The sequence below is a fragment of the Alexandromys fortis genome, unplaced genomic scaffold, assembly GCF_014885135.2.
Source record: "Alexandromys fortis isolate MF-2015 unplaced genomic scaffold, M_Fortis_MF-2015_v1.1 scaffold_218, whole genome shotgun sequence".
Lineage (NCBI taxonomy): Eukaryota > Metazoa > Chordata > Mammalia > Rodentia > Cricetidae > Alexandromys > Alexandromys fortis.
The window spans coordinates 3312-11668 of NW_026068112.1; the positions used below are offsets into that span (position 1 = coordinate 3312).

Below are 8357 nucleotides of genomic sequence, written 5' to 3' on the forward strand. Positions count from 1 at the left end.
ACAAAGCATCTTACAAATTCTATATTCTTTACATATAATTATATATATTACTTTATAAAGAAATGCAGAGACAGGCTGGGCATGGCGGTGTGTGGCTTTAGTTCTAGCACTCAGGAGGCAGCAGCCAGCAGATGTCTGTGAATCCCAGGCCTCAAGAAACAATCAAATCAAAAAAGGAAGAAACACGGGGGCATTCCCTACTCCTGCTGCCCTACTAGGTGCTAGGATAGACCCCAGTAGTGGGCTGTGTGTGCAGAGGAGATCAGCAGAAAGCAGGGACAGCTAAGGACTTCCCTTTAGGTCTAGAATCCTCAACTTCCGTCTTCCAAGTGCCCAAACTAGTCAAAGGAAACCACGCTAAGTTTGTATTTGGAGATCCAGGGGAATGACTGGCTCGCAGTAGGTCGCCGTCAGGTGTGATGTTTCCTGCCTCTAATCATCTCTGCTGCGGTGGAGGCATCAGCGGCTTGAGAAAGCCTGGTGAGAAATTTCCAGCCGAGTCGAAAATAAAATAAAATGGACAGGAACAGTGTAAGCAATGAATGCTCCCCCACTGTCTAAACCCTGCCCGGGAGATAGGGTACTTCTGTAAACTACCTTTGCATAAATGAGAAGTGTTATGTACTGTTGACCCTAGAGGTGGTGGGAGTAGCTTGTGGCTTGGAATGGTTTCTCGTAAGTTTCCCGAGGTGTACTAGGTCAGTGCTACAGTCAGTTAAGGAAGGTATTAAAACTAGGTGTAGCCGTCCCTGGGTGGGCTTGAACCACCAACCTTTCGGTTAACAGCCGAACGCGCTAACCGATTGCGCCACAGAGACACTGAAGGAAAACGCTGGGGAGGCTGGATGCTGAGTGATGCGTCACCAAGTCCACCACGCCTTGGGGTGATCACAGGAGAGAATTTAGTCCTCAATAGCGGGTCGCGGTGCTCGCTGTGGTGCAGCAGTTGGGACGCAGCCCCGTCTGCTTCCCGAGCTCACCCGGACGTCATGAAACCCGCATGTCCTGCCCGCACCTTCGGATGCTGGTGTCGCGCCGCCACTCGGGAGTCTGGGGGGCCCCACGCTGTCGGGGTGAAGATGCCCCCGTACGCTTTAGGATCGATCGTTCACTGGGGCTGGTCATCCCAAGCGTGTGTCTGAGTCACTGCACTGTCCAGGGCTTGGGCCCGGGAGGCAAGCGTAGGAAAGGCCATGGGTGGTAGGAAGAGGAGAACAGGTGCCGCGGTCCAGCCTGGGTCCTGAGTCAGGAAAGGGGCTCGGCGCAAGAAATAAATTGTCCGACCACCAAATGAATTTCACACAGTGGCTGGCCCCGAATAACTTTAGCCGTCTTTATTTATACATCAAAACAAGCATGTTTTTCCACATTAACAAATTCCCCCATCCTCCAACGTTCATCTCCCGCAAAAACGAATATGAAGCCGGGAGGTTGGTGGTGCCGCCTTTAATCCCAGCACTTGGGAGGCAGAGGCAGGCGGATCTGTGAATTCGAGACCAGCCTGGTCTACAAGAACTAGTTCCAGGACAGTCTCCAAAGCTACAGATTAAGCCCTGTCTCAAAAACCCAAGAAGAATATGCGAAATATGTTTTCTTCCAACTTTTACATCAAAACATCTCTAAACCAAAAATTTTGTTAGCTTGGCCGAATATGGAGCCAGGTACATCCTGCCTTTACAAAACTGGTGATTGACATGGGCACACATTTTCAAGAACAATGCCGTTCAAAACACATTTACAGAAAACGGGGTGCTCTGCCTCCCATCTGTCAGCCCTGAATTAGAACAGCTGCTGGGGGCTGCAGTGACAACTGACACCTCCAGACAAGAACCCGGGGAAGGAATTTTAGGGGAAGATATTAGAGAAAAACTGAGGTTTCCAGGAATGATCATGTCTGTCCCATGCGTCATTAACAAAATGACGCCAGAACCGCTAAAAGAATCATCAGTCCTTGTAAGAGAGAACAGCGTAGAGGCCGCGTGGTCCCAGCAGCCTTCTGAGCTGTCCCGAAGTCCACTGGTCCTTGCTGAGGGAGACTGTCTCCGGGGGCTTTGCCTCATCCGGAGACCCGTTGGACAAACACTCATATACTGGTCTGAAACTAGGCAGCGTGGCTCCCAGCAGTCAGGAGGGAGCCGCCCGGTCAGGAGTGAGGACCTGTGGAGACCCGGGAGTGAGCAGGCGTTTGTCTCGCACACCGAGTTACACAGCTATTTGTTCAAGAGATGAATGTGTGTATTGTTATTGAAAAAAAATGGATTTTTTGCAAAGCATGAGCAAATACACTACAATTTAATAATTTTGAATTTATTTATGTTATTTTGAGACAATATCTAGCCATGTAGCTCAGGCTGACCTGGAATTGATTCTGTAGAGATCTGCCTGCTTCTGCCTCCCAAGTACTGGGATAAAAGGTAAATGCCTCCACACTAGGTTTATAATCAATTATTAAAAGTAAGTCAGAAAATAATAGTCAGCCTTTCCAGTTTGACATATGGTGTTTTAACACGGGCAAGTATGGTCTGATGATGAGCCAGCCTGCCTCCATCTCGTGCCTCCATCATCTCGTGCCTCCATCATCTCGTGCCTCCATCATCTCGTGCCTCCATCATCTCGTGCCTCCATCATCTCGTGCCTCCATTTCGTGCCATTGGAAGGAAACCAGCCCCCTTGAGCAGATGGCTCTGGCAGGCCTTGCTCTTCTCCCCCATTCCCTCTACCTTGCTAAAAAAAAACTTTAGATTCCTAAAGCTAGCCACCAAGGTCTGTCTGGTCCCTTATTTGGCCACTTCCTCCTCCTCCTGAGGCTATCAAGGTCCAGCTATCAAAGTATTAAAATCCACCAATCAAAATCCCTATTTGACTCACCTAATTAACATACCCAATTAAAATTAAACTCTTCACCCCGACATGAGCATTCCCCTTTTACCTTTATAAACCACCATTTGCCTGTGGGCCATGTCCATCTCCTGTCTATCCAGAGACAGTCCTTTGTCCCTCTGGGACAAATACTCCTGCCCCCTCTCCCTTGCCCTTTTCTCTCCTTTCCCTTGTTCCCTTCCCTTTTACTGGGGCAAATAAATCTCTTTTGTACTGGGAAGTTGGTCTTGGGGTTCCTGAGCCAATGCTGGCTCTTAGAGCCATCTTATAGTAAAGACAAACTAGGTTCATTCCTGTTCGTGATTAACCCTCTGTTTCTCAAGGATTGGGCGATGCCCCACCTTAACAAGTGGTCCTGTGCTGTCTGTTCCGGGAAACAGAAGCCATGCCTTTGCTTCAAAACGCTGGAATGGAATGACCATCTTGCAACCCTGTCTTTGTTTCAAGGTTGTTGTGGACACCTTGTTAAGTTCTATTTCTGTAACGCCACCTATTTTGCCCACCAAATCCACCATTTGTAAACCCCCCAAACTATAAAATCCTTGTCTTCCTCATGTCCAATGCTGACCTCTTGAAGCCCACATTCGAGGGAGGCAGAAGGCATACATAATCAAAAAAGCTTGCTTTGATTAATTGCATGCTTTAATTCATTTGGCCATGATGATTTAAGTAGGTGGTCTTTCTCCTCACTTTTTTTGGGATTAACGCTATCTTGAATGCTTTATGTAACTGATTGTGTTTAACTTTGTTTTTTTTTAAACATTTGTTGTAGAAAACACAAAACCCAGAGGTACGCAAATGTGTATACATGCATATATATAACGAAAAATAAGAAGCTCCCCCTGCGTCCCAACTCTCCCTCCACTGCTGACCCACTTTCACAGATTACAGGAAGTGGCGGAGGACCACTGTGGCTGCTAGGTGACCAAGCAAGGCAGGAACTTCCAAATCTTGCTCTTGGTGTTCCTGGGTGGAGGGGAAAAGGCAAACAACAAGACTCACACCATTTATTGCAGATGTCAGGCAGATGGGAAGGAGTGGCAATTTGAGTAAGATGATGTAGGCTGGAAGAACTCCTTCCCAGCCCTGAGCTGAGGGGGGTCTCCATCTTTTCGCAGGTGCAGATGAAATACAGTAGGACAGTCAGCAGGAAAGACTGGATGGTCGACAGTCCATTCCACAACCCAGGAAATGTTAGACAGCGAAAGGTCACAGTGTGAGGGTTCCATGGTGTAATGGTGAGCACTCTGGACTCTGAATCCAGCGATCCGAGTTCAAATCTCGGTGGGACCTGTATGTATGTATGCCTTGGGAGAAAAGTTTTCTTTCATTTAAACGAGTCGGTGAGAGAGGTCAGGACAGAGATGGGGAAGGTTACTCTTAGGGCGACCTGACCTGAGGCTATTGAGTCCTTGGATGCCCAGGAGCAGGTTTTGCTGCGGTTCAGGCGGGAGCACAGACTGCGGCTGCCTTTCTGTTTGTATCGTCCTGCATCTTGGTTTACTAACTGTTTTCGGTAGTGCTGGGAGAAGAGCTGTGCGGCTGTGGCCCAGCGGTCCTCTGGAATCGACCACCCAGGCGTGTGTCAACGGCTTTTGCCTCGAAAGCCTCCTCACTTGGCCGGGGCTCAGAGGTTTCCATGCAGTAGACTCCTTGCTGGCTCCCTTGGCACGGCCTAGGGAGGGAACCCACAAACTCCCAAGTTACCTCTGCAGGCCCAAGAAAAAAACAATAGTTTTCAGAGATGAGATAAATACCAAACAACATGACGACTGAACTCTTGGATAACAGCATTTCTTAGGGGACGTGTTCAAGTGTTCAGGGGACTGCTGTTTTCATAATAAGATTTGGACGCATAAACTTTTTTTTTTTTTTTCGACACAGGGTTTCTCTGTAGATACGGAGCCTGTCCTGAAACTAGCTCTTGTAGACCAGGCTGGCCTCTTACTCACAAAGATCCGCCTGTCTCTGCCTCCCGAGTGCTGGGATTAAAGGTGAGCGCCACCACCGCCCGGCTGGACGCATAAACTTGAGAGAAAAAAATGTATAATAAATACAAACTCATTCCTTTGTAGAAATGTAAGCACTTGAAATTAATCTTTTCAGAGACTTACATTGCTGTTTTGGATTCTGGGGTTTGCACCTTAGGTATGCCGGGTTTGGGACACACGGGCCCTAAGCATGGCACCTTGGTACATTAATCACATTAAGCAGAAGCTGGAAGTGCACTCGCTCCTTCCCCACATCCCCTTTCCCCACTCCAAGCAGGTGCCAAGGCTCCAGGGAGAGGCACTCTTACATAGCTGTTAAAACCTTCCTTGTTGCAGGGACTTGATTAAGAGATAGGACTTAAAAGGGAAGGGAACAGTGGGTGTTCTAAGGGGAACTTAAAACAGGGTGTTAAAAGGTAGTGAAGGAAGGAAATCCCTGCAAGGAAGTTCAAGAGTAAACAGCTCAATCGCTTCAGGAAGTCCCTGAAACTGAGCAGATTCACGAGGGCCCTCCCTCCACAAGCACCCAGCCATGCTGTAAGGACTGCAGAGAGACACTCTCAAACCACCTGAGCTGCCCGCAGGCTCCTGCACTCCAGGTTCCCCGCTTTTGTGAAGTGTCATCCTTGCTGTGATGGCCTTTTGGGTTGCCACTGTCTTTTGAGCAGTTTCTGCTTCTGTAAGCAACCCCAGTGAGGTCCACTGCTTCACCTATGGTCTTGGTGGTGTCCCTGCTTTGTTTTGCTCTCCGTCCCCTGACTGAGATGATTAGGTTTACTCTGTGGGGTGATGAGAGTCACACAGCAAGGACCTGAAGACAGGAACACAGGAGGGAGCCGCCAGCCTGGTCAAGTTTCCCTGAGTGTTAGCAGTGTGTCACAGACCTCTGGCCCTGTCATATTTCTTCCCCACGGTCTGCTCTTCATCAGAGCCCCTGTCTGAATCCTCTGCTTCACCTGCTTCCTCCCTGAGATGAAGACCCTTCTGTTGTGATACTGAACTGGGCTCGGCCACTCAGCACCGCCATTTTCACCGCTTCAGCCCAGAGCCAACTGAAGGGACTGGTATTTGGCACAGGACACCCCAAGAATAAGTTCTCAGAACAAAGGATAATTATTTGCCCCAGAGGGACAAAGGGCAGGGAATAAGAGATAAAGACAGGGCAGGCTGGAGAGATGGCCCGGCTCACTTCTCTCAGCAACCATATGGCAGCTCACAACTGTCTGTAGCTCCAGTTCCAGGGTCTCCTCACACAGACAGACATGCAGACAAAACACCAATGCACATACAAAATAATAATAAAGAGACAAAGACAGGAAAAAGGAACAAGGTGGGAGGGGGCTGGGATATAATGAGAGCAGATAGACCTGCTGGGGACTTGGGTTCTGGAACTCCCCTAGCCCAGGAATGGCTGCAGAACAGGAAGGACAAGTGTCACAGGGTCTGCCACATGGTTAAGTACTGAGGATGTAATCTAAATGCCATCAGTTTTTATAATGTCTTGACTCTGACGTCGTGCCTTAAGTAGGAACGTTCCCATTCAACAAGTCCATGCAGTAAGTATGCCAGGTGCCGGCCACTGCTGAGGAGCTGTGAGTGTATGCATTCGTTTGTTCCTTACGACAGGTTGATAGGTTTCTGCCAGCACAAATGGCCAGATCAGACCAAATTAAAACCAGATAAATGCAGATTTATTGGACATTGCTCCTGGGCAGGTTCACCAGTCCCAGAGAATGGCACTAGGGAAGTCGAGAGCCTGGGATAAGGCAGCGAGGTTTTATAGATCATAGGCAAGGGGTGATATGACAGCCAGGAGCTGGGACTGTGCCCAAAGATGGTCAAAAGCTAAGCTGCTGGGCGGGCACTTGGGTAGACTGGCTCCGTCAAAAGGGTGGATTCCTTCTACTGCCAGAAATTCAGAACTGGGTTTTTAGGGCCATTCCTTTGTTCAGTTTTCTCAGAGTGGGAGGCGTTGGGGAAATAGGGCCGATGAAGTTTCCCAGTTTGTACAGAGGCAAGCAGGGGTTTCAATAGGACAGTGCCATGTCAGCACGCTTCTTTAAATGTTAGAGGAACAAGGAAAGACGGGCCCCAAGAAACGCCTGCACAGGAAGAGATCTGTCCACAGCTAAGAGAATTAAGGAGACAGGGAAGAAGAGGAAGTATGGCTGCCAAATGTGAGGTAGGGAGGAAGACCCCAAAGGAGCAGTCACAGAGATGCAGAGAGAGGAGTGTGGATATTCGCAGAGAACAGGGATCCACACAGGATGGCAGCCGGGATGTTGGAGGAGGGCAGAGGAAAGAGGAAGGGGATGGACAGAAGGGGCGGGTGTCAGTGGGGAGACAAGAAGCCACGGCACCAGCAGCTGTTGTGTACACAGGCAACAGTGGTCAAAGAGGACAGAGATTGAGGGAGAGGGAGGTCAGTAGCGACAAAACAGGTACATCTGACAGGTGACAGCCTGCCCTGTTTTGTTCTCAGCCATCGGGTGCATATGATCCTAAGCAGTGGGAGAGCAGAATCTGCACTGGGAAGGAGCAGAGTCCTGTTAGAGGCGTGAATTAGGAGTTCAGAGAGCATCTGCTGGGATTTCCAAGTCAGTGTGGACCAGAAAAAAAGAATTTATTAAAAGCACTTCCCAGCTCTATCACAGAGGGTCACAAGAGTCACATGAGCCATGAGTTCATGTGTAACTTATGAAGCCTACCGTTTTCAACATTTGTATATCCCTCGCCGTCACTGGCCTTTGCTTCACATGCAGCCTGTGGTTAGGAGCTCCCAGACTTTCTGGCCACTGTCTTCTTTGATGTCTTCATCCTGATTCCTCTCCCCACCTCCCTCCTTTGCCATAGTCTGTGCTGGAACCAGTGACCACCAGTCTAGGCTCTACAGAGACAGGGTGTACAGGGGTTACACTCAGAGAGTGGGGAGCAGACACCAAGAGAAAGAGACTCAGAGTCAGACCCAGAAAATGGGGACTCTGCCTCCCCTTCAAGGTCCAGAAAGCAAGAGACAGAAAACTAGCGAAAAAGCTAGAGAGGGGAGGCAAGAGAGTTAAGAGGGTTTGTTGTTCCTGCAGAGAACCTCGGTTTGCAGAGAAATGGTGACCACAACCTTCTCTGGAACTCCAGATTTCATGGAGATACCGGCAAGCTAGTACAGGAACATACATGCAAGAAAAACTCACTTCACATAGGATAAAAGAAGTAAATTGTTTATTTATTTATTTATTTTGGTTTTTCGAGACAGGGTTTCTCTGTAGATTTGGTGCCTGTACTGGAACTAACTCTTGTAGACCAGGCTGGCCTCGAACTCCCAGAGATCCACCTGCCTCTGCCTCCTGAGTGCTGGGATTAAAGGTGTGCGCCACCACCGCCCGGCAAAAAAAAGTAAATCTTGAAAGAAAAAGAGAGAAAGAGAGAGAGAGAGAGAGAGAGAGAGAGAGAGAGAGAGAGAGAGAGAGAGAGAGAGAGAGAGAGAGAGAG

The 8357-nt window shown here is 48.9% G+C and overlaps 2 non-coding genes across 2 annotated transcripts; one reads left to right on the forward strand and one right to left on the reverse strand.

Annotated features, from left to right (window-relative positions):
* Positions 1-744: 744 nt before the first annotated feature.
* On the reverse strand, positions 745-818 carry Trnan-guu (transfer RNA asparagine (anticodon GUU)). The gene has a single exon. It is a non-coding gene; the product is annotated as a tRNA-Asn (tRNA).
* Positions 819-4101: 3283 nt separating this feature from the next.
* On the forward strand, positions 4102-4173 carry Trnaq-cug (transfer RNA glutamine (anticodon CUG)). The gene has a single exon. It is a non-coding gene; the product is annotated as a tRNA-Gln (tRNA).
* The last annotated feature ends 4184 nt before the right edge of the window (positions 4174-8357 follow it).